Genomic DNA, 19335 nt, shown 5'->3' on the forward strand with positions numbered 1-19335 from the left:
GACATTTTGAGACAAACACATTAAAATCCTCAAACTTTGCACGTAGATCAACTAGAATTGTTAAAAGACATGGTATGGACACAGTTGGAGCACCTAGAACCTTGGTTTCAATGTGCTTGTATAGGACTTAAAATTTTCAAGAGATTTTGCACGACAAAAAAATCAAGATTGGGTTCAAGCAACAAGATTTAATTGAGTTAGGGATCCAAAAAAATATCCACTCTCGTGGTTTTTACATATAGAACAAGTGTCTCATCTCCATCAGCTCATATACAAAACGCATATACAAAACGAGTCTCATCAGCGCATATACAAAACGTGTCTCATCAGCGCATATACAAAACAAATATCTACTCTCATCAGCCGCATATACAAAACGAGTCTCATCTCCATCCTCAAATATACAACAAACAAATCCCTAGTCTCTATCACTATATGAGCCGAGCTCACTACCAGAACAATCACTAGCATCCGTGTGGTGACCAGCAGTGTCATCTCCATCAGCATCACCGATGGCACTGCGACTGTGGAAATCTCCAACCACGTCCCTAGGTCTGTCATCACTGACCGGATCACCGCTCCTCTCAGCCTCTCGGCATCGCCCCTCTGCCTCCTGTCGGGCCACCTCTGCTGGATCGGCCTCGCCATGTTGCTCCTGTATTAGTAGTGAAATCAAATAGCAACATATTACAATCTGCATTAAAACAAAGTAAAAAATAAACAATCATACTCACAAGTGGATCTGGCCTGTCAAAAAGCGTCGTGCACAAAGCCCGATAGCCGTAGTACGTAGCGTACTCTGTTTCCTGCATCGTAGGTGGATGACTATAGTCTTTGGTCTGCAGTAAGACATAACCAAAGACTTGTTGTAAACTTCATTCGCTAATATTAGCTTTGAAAGTTCAAATTTGAAGGGTCTATACTCACAAATGTGGCCACGAATCCGTCTCGTCCTAGATGTGTGACCACTAGCCACTCTCTTTCGTGCTGCCTCCTATGTAGATTTGATTATATAAAATAACATACATTAGAGAATCGTATAATAGATAAGTTTCTAATAATTCTAGTATATGTTGGCAAAAACACACACCTTCTGCTGAGGAAAAGTGATGATTAAGAGCATCTCCTTGCGGTAGTTCTGCCATGTCTCCATGAAAATAGACGCCTTCCTCTTGTTTGTCTCCACCAAACAGTAGCGTCTGCTTATTTTTTCATTATAATAAGCGTTAGAGTATATGTAAGACTTGTTAGATTTCAACGTTATGTTACTTTTATTGAGTTCTTATTTTGTTCATTTGATAAATGTCTCTTGTTTTTATGTTAAATGTAAATTAGATTCGGATCGGTCAGAGGGTACACTGCCACCCCCAACTACTCGTGATCGGGATGCAAATGAACCCGTTTAAGATGATTTGTACTACGAAGAGTCTATTATATGTTGGTGCACTTGTTGTTGTGGCACATATTGGAGACCTAGACGGGAGTGTTTTTCACATCAGATGACTTATGGTACTTTTGAGCGAGCACCACCTCCTGAGGAGCGACATCGACCTATGGTATGTGACTGATCTCTCTTATTTTCATATTGAAATTTTATTAACAAAAAAATGATATGTAATAGAACCTATTATATATGTAGGTTCCTTCACTTGATGAGGAGGATGACTTCACTATTAGTGGTGCACATGTCCCTCGCACACGACACGGACAAGTCATTTATCAGTTGCAGCTCGAGGTTTCTCGGTAGCCTCTACCTCTTGCTTTGGACGCTGAGACGAGTGGAGATCACCTCTTGCCTACTCATTTGCAAGCTCTAGTACAGACGTACAATCGAAGGCGATATGGAGGATGGCAGGGAGGATCACTTCCTTTAGATGGAGTTGTTTTTATCTTTTGGGGCAATCGCTACATGATTGCTCCATCCACCATCAGTGGAGCAGGATGAGGCCTCTTTATCACAGGATTTGCACGTTCCCCCTCATTCAGACGTCACCCTTATGTCTTTTTGTGGACCTATATATGGATGGGGTCCATGGCATCGGATTGCTCATTACATCCAGAGCATGAGCACATATGGTTTATGTCTCAATGCAGCCTCTCTTTCTGATAGAGGGATTATACATGCAGAAGGACAAAGACTCTATGTTGATGGAAGACCTTACTCTCAAGGAAACATAGCAGGTTTAATCAATAGTAGTTGAGGGATGAGTGCAAGAACCAATTGCACATTTGTGGAGTGTGAGAATAGTCATGAACCAGTACATATGAGTAGGGTTGTACCACGATATATTGTTGTCAATGCTATCAGACCATTACGGGCTGGTGATGAATTGTTAGTAAACTATGGATGGCGTAGACCTCCGCGAGTACCCTTAACGAATTATGATTAAAAACTTCATTGTATAAAAATTTATTATTGTTATTTTGGACTCTTGTATCCTAACTTTACACTTTAATTTACATCTTGTTTCTTTTATCTCGGATTTATTGTGACGATCGTCTTGTCTTTTATTTTAATGTTTGTACATGTGTAACAAAGTTCAATTTCAATTATAAGGAAAAGTGCTACTTATATGTGTCTTGTCTTTTATTTTAATGTTTGTACATGTGTAACAAAGTGCAATTTCAATTATAAGGAAAAGTGCTACTTATATGTGTGTGCCTGTCTAAACATGCTAATGATACAATCTTCTTTGCCTATGCAGATTCCGGATTATGACATTGATAATGTCGCAAACCAACATCCACATGACGCATCTCACATGTCTATAGAGTGCATGAGGATACTACGCAGAAGTGATCCTCACACGTATGCAAGACTTAAAGAACAATATTCAAAGGATTTTAATGGATGTGCTGATATCTTTGATAATGACGATGGCATGGATGATTTTATTGAGGATTGGTATCAAAATGATAGTACAAATATTCCTCAAAATGAGAAATATCTTCGAGAAGAAGCTCTAAAGCATATCTACACAGGAAGCCAGCTAACACGACTAAGTGCAAGATTACTTATACTTAATCTTAAGAATCGTTTTGGATGGAGTAATGTATCTACTTTAGCACTATTGAAGTATGTACGAATGCAACATATTTTTTTGCTGGAATTCTAAACTTTTGTGATTTTTATTGATCATAGTTTTTGTTCAACTTGCAGACTACTCTCTCAGAAGTTCTTGCCGACAAGAAATATTCTTCCTACATCACATGATGAGGTGAAAAGGATGATAAGTAGTCTTGGACTTGACTATTCTTCTATACATGCATGTCCCAACGATTGCCTTTTATATAGAGGTGAGTACAAGGACAATATGTCGTGTCCAAAATGTCAAACGTCTCGTTATAAATAGAATAAAGGTAATCTCCCTAGAAAGGTGTTGAGACATTTTCCCCTCGCTCCACGTATAAAACATATGTTTCAAAGTTCCGAACTAGCTAAGCTTATGATATGGGGAGCAGAGCACAAGAGCAAAGATGGAGTAAGGCAAATTCCAATGGATAGTCCTGCATTTGAGCATATTGAAACGCTATGGCCAGATTTTGCAAAAGAACCACGCAATTTAAAGATGGGTGTAGCATTGGATGGTGTGAATCCATTTTCTATGAAATCAAGTAAATGGTCTACATGGCCGGTGGTAGTTATCAATTATAACCTACCCCCATATCTCAGCATCAAGAAAGAACATTTAATGCTCTCACTCTTGATTCCCGAAAAATGACAAGTTAAAGACTTGAATGTTTATTTAGCTCCTCTTATCGATGATCTTCAAAAATTGTGGAGAGGGATTGATGTCGTTGATATGTCTAGAATCATTGATCAGAGAAAATTTACTTTTCGTGGAAGTTTAGCATGGACTATCCAAGATTTTCCAGGATATGGATTTTTCTCAGGTAAATGCGCTTTTATATATAAATTATCTCATATAGTAGGATTTTTAATGCGCTAATCACCTTCATTATTTTTTTCATGCAGGGATATGTACGAAGGGCTATAAAGCTTGTCCTGTTTGTGGTGATTGGTTAAAATCGATTTATAGCAAAAATCTCAACAAATATATATATCTTCGACATAGACGATTTTTACCTGAAGATCATCATCTATGAAACAGAAAGAAAGCCATACATTTTAATGGTTTGGTAGAAGAAGGAAGATGTCCAATACCAATGACACCAAAGGATTGGTATCTAAAGTGGAATGTTGGACCTGCTATTGATCCGGAGTCTGAGATCATAAGCGACGACGATGATAATGGTGTGAAGGCGCGAGGCAGAGGAAAACGTTCCTTAGCTCAAAGTCCTTCGATATGGTGCTCTTTGGAATATTGGAAGGATTTGAAGATATGCCATCTTCTTGATCCGATGCACATATTCAAGAATGTTGGTCATTCATTATGGCAACACCTCGTTGGCTTAAAAGACACAGCGGCAGCAAGACATGACTTAAAAGATCAAAACTCAAAGCCCAATCTATGGCCACTTTATGATGAAACTCAAAATGAGACAACTTATGAGCTTGTTCCATGGGTACTTACGGCAGAAGAGTTGCAGGCAGTTAACATGAAGATTCACTTTAGATGACAAGAGCTTGTCTGGTTTAAAAACACATGATTGGCACAACTTTGTGAAGGTAAATCTATAACGATCTTTGTAAATAGTTAGTTTCTTGTATATTTTCTTGATTGGATGAATCATGTATGCAGCATGTTCTACCCCTTATTATTGATGGGTGCACTACCCAAGGAGTTCGAGATGTAATTTATCGTCTTGGATCACTTGCAAGGTATATATTTATGGCTCTTTAATTTTTGATGAGAATTTTTAGTTGATAACTTATTTGAATCATTCTCTAATGTCTTCTTCATAACTTACTGATAAATGGATTACATCTAAAGAGATCGACAAACAAATAATTCCACAGAAGAAGCGTGAATGTATAGAGCTTCTTTGTTTGATGGAGAAGGAACTTCCAACATCCTTTTTTGATATTCAAGTCCATCTTCTAGTCCATCTAGTGGACGAGATAGAGCTTGCCGGTGTTGTTTCTACTTGATGGATGTTTTGGGCCGAAAGATTTATGGGCGTACTCAAAGGTTATGTACGTCAAAAAGCAAGACCTGAGGGTTCAATGGCAGAGGGATGGATGCTTGAAGAATGCATGTATTACGTTTCAGAATATCTTGAACAAACGGACTCTGAAGCTCTACGTGCATGGAAAAATGAGTCTTCTTCTATCATGTCAGACGAGGTACTGTCTGGTAAGGGAGTCTCTTTTCGACTTAGCATCCAAGATAATTTGGATATTTCTACTTTCATTGTCTATAATAGCGAATGCATGCAACAATTTATTAATGAGTATGAAGAGGAGCTTGCAAACCAATGAGTTGGTAGACGTAAAAAGAGAAGATCTAGATGTCAAACCAATGTAAATAGCAAGCAGAATGTATCTTCTTTCACGGATTGGTTATACACCCATATGCAACGTGCGGTTAGTGATCATGAGTAAATCTCAAGGGAACAACGAGAGTATATGATCGGGTGTGAAAGAAAGGTAACTGCTTGGGTTTCAAAAATTGAACCAAATAAGCTTCAATATTCTCTTTTTCCTTATATAATTTATTTATTGTTCTAGGCTCGAATGTATACCAACATGTGGGCTTATGGGCAACATCTTCGGATAAAAGACATTGACGACTTACGTCTAACTCACGATTCTTACGTTGTTGCCTCTTTCAAGAAATTATCACGTGCCAGTTCAAGAGACACAAATCTTGTAGACAGTGAACTTGGTTATGTGGGAACCATTGTTGGTATTTATGAAGTATCGTATCGTATCTTCAAGCAGGTAAAATGAAATCTCTCTTCATGAATCAATAACATGTAGTTTATTGAAGCTATGCATAAGTCTAAAGTTTTGATTCGTGCATTTTGACAGGTGATTTTGAAGGTGGATTGGTTTCGTGCCGAGTATAAAGGCAATAATGCCACAATGAGACGAGAACCATCCAGATTTTGGTCCGTCGACTCCTCAAAGTTAATGCGTGCAACAAAAGAGCCTTACATTCTGCCACCTCATGTTGAACAAGCATTATTTTTCAAGAATACAGATGCTCATCCATGGTGGCAAGTTGTGCATGTCCAACCCAGGGGTCGACACTTGTTTGATAGCGTTGATCTTGAGGAAGAAAATCAAGAAGAAATTGTTCCTTCCCCGAATCTAGACACATCGACTTCAGAGAATTGTAGAATTTTCCTTGCAGATCATGATGACATTGTGCATGATGACAACAACAATGATTCGTGCTCTGACACTATAGACACTGAAGAGGAAGACATGATGGATGTCGAGCGGACAATGGAAATGAATGTAAACACATATTTAACGGCGGAGGAGTTTGAGGAAGTCGACAAGGATAATGAAGACGAGATTCTATTGACGATTAATCTCAGAGATGGCGATGAGGACTATTAGTCTTATTAGACATCAACTCACGACTCAACTTATGTTGGGTAAGATTTTATCTCAAAGCAATTTATTGTATGTCAAGATTTCTATTCTTTTGAAAATCATACTAATAAGGGTGGGTGGTGGGGAGTCTCTTGGCGATAGCCTCATATGGCTAGTGTTGGGGTTCGATTCCCCTCAGACTCGTTTTTCTTTCTTTAGTTGTATACAGGGTGGCAAGGGTACCTTCACAATGAACCACCAAACAACATACTAGAAGATTGACTCCTAAGCTGACAGGAATGCAAACATAGTGATGCACAATACATTCAGAATTTTCTCAATGACTGCTGTTTTTGGACTGTTTTGCAGTCGTATGGATGCCTGGAACATTGGGAACAATGCCCAATTGTCAGAGTACACTTTTGGGAATGGTTGGGGCTGGAAACAAGTGAAATACCAGAAATCTGGAGAGCTGTAATTGCTTTTTTTGAGTTGGAATTAGAGGGTTTTTATCAAAGAAAGTGAGTTCTTGGTTGGAAACTTGTTTAGGACCAGTTTGGAGTTGTTATGCTACCAAAATTTGGTCAATATAGGTCAATAGGGTGGTGCATGACTCTCTGTCATAACCTTCTGTCGAGGAAGTCGACAAACGCAAAGCTTTCCACGAAACATCAGAAAATGAATCAGGATGTTTGCCACGAACAAGAGAGTCATAGGGCTCAACAAAATCCGCATCTGTATTGTAATGATTTTGCATCTCATCCAACTCGGCCGCTACATGTGTACGCCTAGACAAGGTATCTGCTACCACATTCTTCTTGCCCGCAACATGCACAAGTTGAAAATGAAACATAGACAAGAAGTTGGCCCATGAAAAATTCTTCTCACAAAGCTTGGCCTGAGTGAGAAAATATCGCAATGACTGATGATCAGTCTGCATAGTGAAATCTGCTCCAAGAAGATAGTGCTTCCATGACTCTAGAGCATGAATAACGCCAAGCAACTCCTTCTTGTAAATCTACATATGCTGCTCTGGGCCTCTCAATACCCTGCTCTTATAGGCAATAACATGTCCATCTTTCATCATGCAAAGGTGTTGCTATCTCTGCGAAAGAACGAATAGTCCTAGTAGATGTATATGCAAGCCCCATCTCATTCGTCTTTACTCCCATCTTCTCAGCTAGCTTTGGTGTAATAAAACTGTCCCTTACCCCCGGATCAAAGAAAACAAGCAATTGATGATCCCGGACCTGACCCCATGCTCTGCATCTCTGAACTCGCATTCGCATCCCTTGATCCCAGAATATCAGGTACTAAACCTGTAGATAGACGGGATCTACTCGAAGATGATCTCTGGTTCTGGTTCTTGTTCATCAAGATCAGCCATAGTCTGGGCTGTCTTGGTATACATAGAGAAAGCCTGTCGACCAATGTTAGCCGATGTATAGTGCGAACCCGGAACTTGATACAATGATTCCCGAGTATCTTTGGCAATCCTATAACAAATCACTCAACTTGATCCTTAAGAGTAACATTCCGAAACAAAGTCATCGGCAATTGTGCCTTCCAAAACTTTGATATGTACTATTCCATAGTCGAGCAACCGAGATATGAAAGTGTATTCCAAGTTGCTATCACATCCGCTTCAAAAGCCACAGTAATAAAGATAGCTGCAAATGTTCTCTTGAAATCCACCCAAGTCCTCGGTTGAATGCGGTTGTTCATAAGGCCATTCCACCATGACTGCATATCGTCCTTTAGAAAAGTAGCGACCTTGCGAAGTTTGGAAGCCTCTACAAAATTCTCACCATTAAAGGCGTTGTCGAACTAGTGGATAAAGGCTAAGGCCTTTACCTCATCCATCCCACCATGGAAAGTATTAAACTTGAATGACTGGCCACCTTCCTTGTAATCTTTTGCTGGTCCCACAGAAGTAAGGTCGTAGGGGATTGGAGCAGCAAAAGTCCTCGTCCCTCCAATGTATCCACCATGCTCTTGGCCTGCTCCCAAAGTGCCATCATGTGATGGTATTCCTCCCACAAAACTAGGTAGAGTTCTAAAATCATATGCGTATCTACCAAGTCAGCCTCCTCCATTCACTTCGAGTCTATGCTTTAATGGCTTCCAAGAGAGAACGTTCAAAAGCACACTCCTCAAGCATTTTACGTGCTTTCTTTAGTGCACCACATTTGGCATATATGCCAAAGAGACAGATAACGGCTTTGATCAATCTTTTAACTTAATATCTCCACCTAGACGTACGACAACGGACTAGTCTACCTCCTTGGCGCCTTTCCTTGTGGGCTAGAATCTGCTCAGGGTGTAATACTTTGTCGAGCTCATCAACCTCGGGTTGTGGACTTTCCTCGGGTTGATTCCCGCAATTCTCCCATGAATTGTCGAAGAAGACTCACATGTAAAGCGTTATGAATATGCCACGAGGCACGCTCACCTTCTTAAATCGAAGCAAAACCCAATCACCTTCTCTGAAGTGCAATCGGCATCTATGCTTCTCTTGAGCTTTTTGACTGGCTCATCAGATTGATCATGTACAATCTTGTGATTTTTGATGCTCTGTTGCTGAGGCAAGAGCCTCCCTATACAGGAAGAGGTGAAGTTAATTACCTCGCCAAACAGGTACAAAAATCAGCACTGTTTGGCTGCTACTTTTGAGCTATTTGGGGGTTGTTTTGTGCTTGGAATCATGCCAGAATCTAGGGGCACATGGCCCAAGGTACAGAGAACAGTACAGGGACACTAGAGAGGTGAAAACAGGTCAAAATAGGCCATAACCAGAAAATACAACGGCCTGAAATTACCGTTTTTGGACTGTTTTGCAGTCGTATGGATGCCTGGAACATTGGAAACAGTGCCCAATTGTCAGAGTACACTTTTGGGAAACGTTGGGGCTGGAAACAAGTGAAAAGCCAATTCCAGAGAGTTGTAATTGCTCTTCTTGAGTTGGAATTAGAGGGTTTTTGTCGAAGCAAGTGAGTTCTTGATTGGGAACTTGTTTGGGACCAGTTTGGAGTTGTTATGCTACCAAAATTTGGTCAATACAGGTCAATAGGGTGGTGCATGACTCTCTGTCATAACCTTCTGTTGAAGAAGTCAATAAACACAAAGCTTTCCACGAAACATCAGAAAAGGAATCAAGATGCTCGCCACGAACAAGAGCGTCATAGGGCTCAGCAAAATCCGCATCTGTATTGTAATGATCTTGCATCTCATTCAACTCGGTCGCTACATGTGGGCGCCTAGACAAGGTATTTTCTACCACGTTCTCCTTGCCCGCAACATGCACAAGCTGAAAATGAAACATAGACAAGAAGTTGGCCCATGACAAATGATTCTCACAAATCTTGGCCTGAGTGAGAAAATATCGCAATGACTGATGATCAGTCTGCATAGTAAAATCCTCTCCAAGAAGATAGTGCTTCCATGACTCTAGAGAATGAATAACGGCAAGCAACTCCTTCGCGTAAATCTACACAAGCTGCTCTGGCCCTCTCAATGCCCTGCTCTCATAGGCAATAACATGTCCATCTTGCATAAGCACTGCACCAATACTGTTGCCACATGCATCACACTGCCCCTGAAAAGACTTTCTTGAGTCCGGCAAAATAAGGACTGGCTCTGTAGTAAGCTTCTCTTTCAGAAGCTTGAATGCTTGCTGTTGTCTCTGGCAAGCCCTGCAGATCGTCGATGTAGAGCGAATTGATGGAAGCCCCTCCACCAAGGAATGCCTAGCTGCGTGCTATAACATCGCATAGCTAAGGTGGCCAAACCTAGCATGCCAAAGTGTAGATGAAACCGTGCCCTGTGAGAGTAGAGCCTTGAGATTGAATAACCAGCCATCATGCTCCCCTCTAGCAAGAATTGGACCTTTAGCACCATCTGTAATAATCACCTTACCATCCCCAAAAGTGACAAAAGCTCCCAAGGTGTCCAAGGAGGAAATCGAGAGAAGGTTGAAGGCTAAGTCGGGGACGAAAAGCGCATCAACCGCACTATACTTGGGGTCTACTGAAGAGCGGAAGATAGGAATCCTCCTAGTCCCAGCCACTGGAATCGAGTGAGAATCACCCAAGGTAATATATTGATCTGATGAAGAGGTAAGAGAACCGAACCACTCCCGCATGGGAGTCATGTGAGTGGTCCCACCACTATCCACAATCCAAGCACCGGACTGTGAAGAGGTCAAGGCAAGGTCGTGTGAGGCAATCAAAGAGACTCCAACACTCACCTTCACCTCCGACACAAAACTCGGCTCGGCTCTCAATCTGCATGAGCTGGGAAAGAGCCTCCTCCCAAGTGGGTTGCGTGGTACACCTTGACTGAAAGAGACTCTGGTAGAAAGAGTCGAACCTGTCTGGAAGTTTGAATAGGAGTTGTTGCGCCATCCGAGTAGAGGTCATCTCACCTCAGACCGCAACCAAATCATCCCATAGCTCTCGCATCGTGCGGGTCAACCCTGAGAGAGATTTGAATTGGCTATACTGCAACTGGTAGAGCTCCTTCTCCAATCGCATAATACGGCCAATAGACTTGTCTAAAAAGAGATCTGAGAGTCTCTTCCAAAGACCATGGGCATGTGACTCCGTTCTGACTTCTTGAAGGATAGAATTAGAAAGGTTAAGAAAAAGAAAAGTAAACACCTTGCGGTCTATCTTTTGTCACTCATCTGCCGTTCCATGTGTATAGTCCTCCTCCGCTGGGTGAGGCATAATCGCCTGTGCCGCATCCTCGAGCCAATCCAAAACTTTGTTGTACATACATATAGTATGCACCTTTGTCTTCCATATGGACCAATTAGCACTGTCAAACTTGGCACTCTCCGGGAACATGGAGAAGCCGTAAGGTATAATTTGCAACTCCGATTAGTGTCCTCCTCAGAGGGCAAGGTATGCCATGTATGAGAGATGGAAGACTCCAAGATCAAATAGGCACAAAAATGCAACCGCAAGTGGACTCCTCCTCAAAACAGCTCGAGAAAACAGCCCGAGATGCCTCCAAAACACTTTCGAGAAGTGTATAAGCCTCTGAAATGTCAATGTCATCCAAAAAACCCAGTAAATCCGCTGCTGTACGCCAAAAAACAGCAAGTGTAGAGCGCTGAAAAACACAAAAAACAATGATTTTCAGCGACTTACGCGCACCCATAAACGTCCAAGACGCGTAGTCCTGATGGGGAGAAGCCAATCTTTGCAAGGTAGGCTGAGTTTGGGACCTCTCAGTTTGAAATATTTAAACTAGATCTCTCTCTCTCTCTCTCTCTGTGTCTCTCTCAGAATAGAGCCACTACACTGCCTTAACCTACACTCAGAGATCTCATGGAGTCTAGAGACCAGAGAGAGCTTGGATGTTTTCTTCTAGAGATGCAAAGACATAGAGATCTGCTGCTACAGTCACCTAGTGGAGATAGACAGTCCCAGCTTACAGATTATTTTCATCGAGCGACTCCAGCACCCCCTATTATTACCACACATAGAGGGGTCACTCTATAGAGGGGTCACTCTACAGCAGGAAGAGGTGGTTAGAGCTAGGAGACGACCTAGAGTTGTGGGATACCGGACCCGACGAGCACACCAGAGGGAGATCCACCAGATCCGGGAACACCATGAGCATGACAGACAGAGAGCGATACAACGAGTCTACTCCGACCTTGCCACCATACTACAAGGACTCTTCACACCCTACCCACCTATGCATGATATCCTACACCCCTAGTTTGGTACTGGATGGAGCTAGTTTGCATATCATGGTTGTATCTCCTAAGCATATAGCTATGCATCCATTAGAGATAGAGCTCCATCCCCTCATTTTACATGCACATGTACTCACCCTACCCTTGAGGAGATTACTCTAGCCTTGTATCACCTTTTTTTTAGCAGTATGTACCACTTTACTTTAGTTTTTCAGCACTTTAATCCTTTTTGGTTATCAGAGGATACACATATGTACATGGTTTTGTCTCATAGGCCGACTTCGGCCTCTAGAAGAAGAGGTTAATAAAGCTTTCTCTCTCTCTCTCTCTCTCTCTCTCTCTCTCTCTCTCTCTCTCTCTCTCTCTCTCTCTCTCTCTCTCTCTCTCATACCGTGTATTGTTTCGTAGCCATGAGCTTGCACATTCGCTTAAGCAAACATTTGTGGCTCCATCCTATCCCATACTCTGCCTCGAGTGAGTTGATGACATATTTCTTGTCATCCTCAAGTTGATCACTACAGTGCATCAAAAAGTCAATTAGTAATTTCAATAACAAAATGTAAATCATACTTTTTGATGTTAATTAATACTTACTCCCATGGAATATGAACTTGCTTGAGATATGACATGCAGAGATCTCCAATCCGACGTCTGAAGAGTAAGCCGGCTCCAAGAGGGAGAATAGACCCATCAGGCAGGATGTCGCACGTGACGCCCAAATTGCCGGTGCAAGTGCGCATCGGCAATGGCGGGGGCACTGAGGGGGGCACTGGAGGCTGAGGCGGTCTCTCGCGAGTCGATATCTCTGGTGACGTGCTACTCTGTCGACGATGCGAGCTACATGAATACAAACATACGGCAGTTAGGATGATAGTTCTTAAACACTACTTGATATTAATTCCATAATCGACATAAAAGAAATACCTCCGAGACTGATGGCCACTAGCCTGTGACTCAAGTGTCACCTGAGTACGAGGAGGTACATCAGGAGTAAGCCGCTGACTCTCGTGATGTGATGTACCTGGGGTAGGGGTCCTAAGCAAGCAAAGATAGCAAAAGAAACAAGTTTTAAGAGTACTTTACACAAAAGAAGACTGACATTACAATTTTATCACTCCAGAAGCTTACCGAAATGCTCTAGTGTGACCTCTGCTACTATATGTGGCTGGGAGTACGTACCCTCTCCCGAACGTACGGGCATACTAAACCTCCCAAGAATCTCGATGGCGTCATCTAAACCTACGGCATCCATCTCCACATAATCGGACATAGCCTCCGTCAACGCCTCTCGTGAAAGTCAAGTGCTCCGTAGCAAAGTCTTGATGATGGTAAGCTTAACACTACGACCAGGGTCACTCATTGTATCTGTACATTTTAAAACAGCTATATGTCAGACTAACACAAACATATATAATACAACTAGCTCTCTCTTGACTCTCCCTCCCTCTCTAAAAAATAGCCATAATCAGCCTTTTTTACTCCCCCGTTTTGGGAGCGTTTCTGTGAGTAAGGCTCCTCCGGTTGCGGTTGCATTTGGGGCCTCTCGTTTCCATTTCCCATTTCCTTTGCAGGTAACTAATGCTATAGAGAGCATCTTCTCCAACTTATTGAGAATGGTCTTGTGACAAGGCCGAGATACCCAGACACCCACTTATCTTATGGGATACGATGTACTATCTTCCATGGAGTCTACGACTCCAAATGGTTCTCGAAAAAGCAGGCAATTTGAAAGTTGTTGATGAAACAGAGGCAAACCCTGCTATAACAGTTGCAGGAAAGCCACGTGCCACCTAAGAAGGCATTGATGCTTGTAATAAAAATGACCTTGAAGCACACACCGAAATCGTCCTTCACCTTGGGGGCAAACAACTACAACTAGTTCGGCAATCTCCAACAACACATGAGATGTGCAGTCTTCTAAAACAACAGTATCAACGAACCACTGTGGTTTCACGAGTTCTTTTACACAAACAACTAAATGAACTCACTATGAAATCTTTTCCTTCTACGAATGCTTTCCTAGAGCGCTCACAACGCCCCACATTCTTCTTCCAAGCATGCAATGCCCCTCTCTCTCTGTCTCCATCAATCACTCTCTCTCTCTCTCTTTCTCTCTCTCTCTCTCTCTCTCTCTCTCTCTCTCTCTCTCTCTGGACACAAGGTTGAGCACCCACATATTATTATGCTATCCTGTTTGATACATGGGAAACCCTCAGTGCCACATGACATCATCAGAGCAGAGCTAGCCACACCACCTATGCTAGTAGAGGCTCTTTTTTAGATAGTATGTTCTATCCAGCGAGTGCGACAGCTTCCCCCAGATAGACATCACATGGAGCACTTGAGGCATCCCACCAGCTAGCTAATTCTGGAGAGAGTGGATCATGGTATGCACAGGTGACATAGTTGTTCAACACCCATGGTTTGGATATTCAGCAGCTACCACCCTTTCAGTACAACCCCGCCTCACCACTCATTTTCCTTTCCCATGAGGAGAGGAATCAGGTGCTCAAACATGATGTTTGGCAGCTATATATCAGGGAGACATGGATCACACCTAGACAGCATCTTCCACCAAAGATGTTGTACTACAAGGATTAGTTCATGACTATTCTAGAGGATGGCTTCATCAAAAGGCCTAGATACATGGATGTTTATATTCCCCACAACGCTAGAGTAGCCATTGGACAGCTTCGAGTCTCTTCACAAAGACTGGAGATTGAGGTAGGGCGAGCAGCTCATATCTCTAGAGAGCACAGGATATGCAGGATATGTAGAGCAGACGTGGAGAGCGAGGAGAATTATGTTTGAAGCTCGCGAGCCTACCATGATATACGGAGCCACTACACTGCCTTGTTTTTAGGACAGCCTACACTCAAAGAGCTCATGAAGTCCAGAGACCAGAGACATCTTGGACTCTTTCTTCGTGAGATTCAGAGACATAGAGATCTCTTTCTTCGCGAGATTCAGAGACATAGAGATCTGATGCTACAGTCACCTAGTGGAGATAGACAGTCCCAGCTCACAGATTTTTTTCATCGAGCGACTCCAGCTCCCCCTATCACTACCACATAGAGAGGGTCACTCTACAGCAGGCAAAGGTGGTTAGAGCTAGGAGACGACCTAGAATTGTGGGATATCGGACCCGACGAGAACACCAAAGATAGATCCAGATCCGGGCACACCATGAGGAGGCCAAACAGAGAGCGATACAGCGAGTCTACTTTGACCCTGCCACCATACTACAGGGACTCTTCACACCCTACCCACCTATGCATGATATCCTACACCCCCAGTTTGGTACCAGATGGAGCTAGTTTGCATATTATGGTTGTATCTCCTGAGTATGTAGCTACACATCCATTAGAGATAGAGCTCCATCCCCTCATTTTACATGCACATGTACTCACCCTATCCTTGAGGAGATTATTGTAACCTTGTATCACCTTTTTCCTAGCAGTATGTACCACTTTACTTTAGTTTTTTCAACACTTTTATCCTTTTTGGTTACCATAGGGTACACATATATACATGGTTCTGTCTCATAGGCCGACTTCAGCCTCTAGAAGAAGACGTTAATAAAGCTTTCTTTCTCTCTCTCTCTCTCTCTCTCTCTCTCTCTCTCTCTCTCTCTCTCTCTCTCTCTCTCTCTCTCTCTCACACACACACACACACACACACACACACACAAACACACACACACACACACACACACACGCCGACTTTGGCCTCTAGAAGATGTTAATAAAAATTTCTCTCTCTCTCTCTCTCTCTCTCTCTCTCACACACACACACACACACACACACACACACACACACACACACACACACACACACACACACACACATGAACATTGCCAAGAGAGGGTGTGGGAGGGAGGAGAGCATACCCGAACTGCGTGACTGGTGTTCGCCAAGCAACATAGAAGGAGCTTTGTTTGAAAAGCCCGGCGAATTTTGGGAGCCCGCGGGTACTGAGAATTCCCGAGCGTCCCTTAAGGGATGTAATCCAGTCTGCAAACGTCGCAAAGGCCGTCGTTATTTACCATCGCATAAGCAAAGCTTAATTATGGAGTCGCATAAGCAAGGCTTGGTCGTCCCATAAAAGACGCCAACTTTTTTTAAAAAAAATTTGCGATGCTTATGCATCGGCCGTCGCTTATGAATCGGGCAGAGCTTTGCTTATGCATCGCCTTCGTCATCGCTTAAGCGACGCCCGTAGATTTAAGGCTGTCGCTACACACCCCTTGGCTAGTAGTGAGAGAATGATTGGTTGGACTCTGAAACACCTCTATGACACCCTATTGAATTAAATAGCACCTATGGGAAAGTGCTATATAACACCTTGTTAGACACGGGTGCTTAATATAATCTTTTGTCATATGGTGTGAGGTGTCAGTTGGGAAAGCCATCCCTATCTGAGAGTACTATCCAAGTCAAGGATGTCAATAAGAAAAAAACTGCAATTTTTGGTATCTGGCACACTTCTGTCAGTTGTGACAACGGGGTTGTAGCTCAAGACTTTTTGGTCATGCCTGTTGGAACTATGGAAGGTCATATAAACCTAGAACGAACGTGGATGATAGCGACCAAATGCACTATTGATTGGGGGACAGGGACTTTCACAACGCATAAAAAACCTCTTAGCCCTGTCACTCAAGCCATAGTCCCTGAGATATTACCTCTTAAGGAAATAAAACAAAAAACAATGCATGTCCAGGAGGTTGAACCATATGTCCCTATAGCCCAACTCTCTAGAGCTTCAACTTCTATAGTTGAAACAAAGCTTGAGATACACAAGACGCATCCTAATATAGTGGAGAAAACATACAAGTGGGTCCCTAAAGCTTCTTTATCGACCATGGCTGATGCTAAAAAATAGGAGCCTTTTAAGAAACACCGCACTCGCGAGAGTAAAGTACAAATTTTCAAGAGTTCAAGTTTATAAATCTTGGCAAATTACCAACAAACTATGAGTGAATGGAGGGATTCAAGCTGTGGTATTTGACCTATTGGCGGCAAATACGATTTGAAGCACAAAGACGATAAAACATCATAGAATTTTATGGGTTTTCACAGTCGGATATCAGACAAGTTATTTTTCGTTAAAAAGCAGTCAAAGTAGTGGTTGGACGATGCTTCCGATCGTTCAACATTGACATCGACCAATTTCTCTACGAATTTGTGGTATTGAAATTAGCAAGGTTAATTAATTTTGATTGTGGTGGTTTATAGTTGGTTTTGATCTATTTCTAGTAGGTAACACTTTATATAAGGTACATCTTTTATCATGCTAGCACAACACAAAACTGCCATGGATTTGGACATTGACATGTAGCATGTGTTTGATTTTAAAAATGTTGTACAAGCTCCACCTATCAATACCCTCGTGGTCGGCTACTCTCATAGAGTGTTTAGAGCACTGCAAACACGCATGAATGTTTTAGAGTCTAATTTTGCAAATTTAAATGATAATTTCACCAAAATGTCTAATATGTTTGTGCAATTCATGCAACACCCAACCAAGGCCAAAGTCAATGAGGAGACTTAGGCTTTTGCATCATTCAATCTTGGCAAGAGCACATCTAGTCCTCAAGAGCAAGGCTGCAATCTGGAGGGGTTGCACCTTCTCTTTCAAAAAGGGGTGGATGACTTGTTGAAGAATATCAAGCCACCAATTTCTAGGGGAGAGGAAAGGGAATGCAACAAGGATAATGTGAATATATTCTTGAGTGAATGGGATGGGATTCACAATCTTAGATACAGTCAAGGAAATGCAAACTAGTTTGAGACTAGAAAGCAAGGCCTACAAAGGGTGAATGTCTCTCAAGGAGAAGGGCATCATACCACAGGCTTGGGTAGCCTTTGATACTGTGTTCAAAAACGAATTTCCTCCCAAAAATGAAGTGGACAAAGATTGGTGTGCTTGGGATAAGTGCTTTATGCATCATCATAAAACACTTTTGGAGTATATCTCGCTATATTGTGTTGTGATTCTCAAGCTGAAGTATTTAGATACCTGTCAGTAAGTGTGTGGTTTTATTCGGCGATTGAAACTAAAGCTTAAGAAGCATGTTAAAACCCTGGACCCCAAGACTCTTGAGGATGCTATAGTGCAAGCACATATACACGACAATCCGATGAGAAAGCACCACTGCATAACACCCACGTGCTTGACACTCTAGGAGAAAGCACTACACATGGTGCAATTTTTGCCTCTTGAGTCCTCCTCTTGTTCCTCTAATGTGGAGATAATACACACCAAAGTGATGCAGGAGTGCAGTATAACGGCCTCAATGTGGCAGTCGACGACCATTGGTCCACATGAGTTGGTGCATATGCATGGGTCTATCCAAGGGCACAAGACACGGATATTGGTGGGAAATGATGGTGCTTTGCACAGTTTCATTAACCATAAATTAGTGAAATGGCTCAAGTATCCCTAGACTCTAAGAATCCACCATTGCAAGGTAGCGATGGTGAACGGCAATGACACCGAGGTGTAGGATACTCAAGTGAAAGATGTACCGGTGGAGATTCAAGGGTGTCACATGTCCTTGAATTTCCAATTCATGAATATGAAGATGCCTTATGCGGTCCTTAGGCGACAGTGGTTACATAGTCTAGGATCATCAATTAAACATAGCTATGAGCACAATAGTTAATTGTTCAAATCCAATGGCGTTCACGTGGTATTGTTGGGAGAGAAGGATGTTCCTTCCTTACCACTCCTATGTATAGCTGAACTTAAGAATCTCTCTTCTCAATATGAAATAGAAGAGCTCTCTTTGTGTTACTCCATGTGTTTTTTTTTCAAGTGTTGATAATGTGTTGAATGACAATTCCTTAATGTTGCATATAGAACAAGACAATGTTACTAATAAGTTAAAAGATTTATTAATGGCATACAAAGATATATTCCCATATGATTTTTAACCAGGGTTACTGCCGGCATAGATGTGGTTGTAGACAGTAAGCCCGTAAGTAAACCACCCTATAGAACGAGTCATTTTGAGGCTACTGAGGTGAAATGTTAGCTTGCTGACTATTTCAGTAGAGGGTTTATCCAACCCAGTTATTCACCATGGGCCTCTCTCATCTTATTGGTGAAGAAAAAAGACGGAATTATGAACAAGTATTGGGGGTTCAATGCGATTACGGTTAAGAATAGCTCACCCAT

The 19335-nt window shown here is 42.2% G+C and overlaps 4 pseudogenes; 2 read left to right on the forward strand and 2 right to left on the reverse strand.

The window, feature by feature from the left end:
- Positions 1 to 370: 370 nt before the first annotated feature.
- Positions 371 to 1153, reverse strand: LOC147455852 (uncharacterized; annotated as a pseudogene).
- A 346-nt stretch (positions 1154 to 1499) lies between these two features.
- Positions 1500 to 2390, forward strand: LOC147455853 (uncharacterized; annotated as a pseudogene).
- Positions 2391 to 2777: 387 nt separating this feature from the next.
- Positions 2778 to 5869, forward strand: LOC147455854 (uncharacterized; annotated as a pseudogene).
- Positions 5870 to 11083: 5214 nt separating this feature from the next.
- Positions 11084 to 11611, reverse strand: LOC147455855 (uncharacterized; annotated as a pseudogene).
- Positions 11612 to 19335: the final 7724 nt, after the last annotated feature.

The sequence above is a fragment of the Adiantum capillus-veneris genome, chromosome 6, assembly GCF_014529385.1.
Source record: "Adiantum capillus-veneris isolate H3 chromosome 6, ASM1452938v2, whole genome shotgun sequence".
Classification (NCBI taxonomy): domain Eukaryota; kingdom Viridiplantae; phylum Streptophyta; class Polypodiopsida; order Polypodiales; family Pteridaceae; genus Adiantum; species Adiantum capillus-veneris.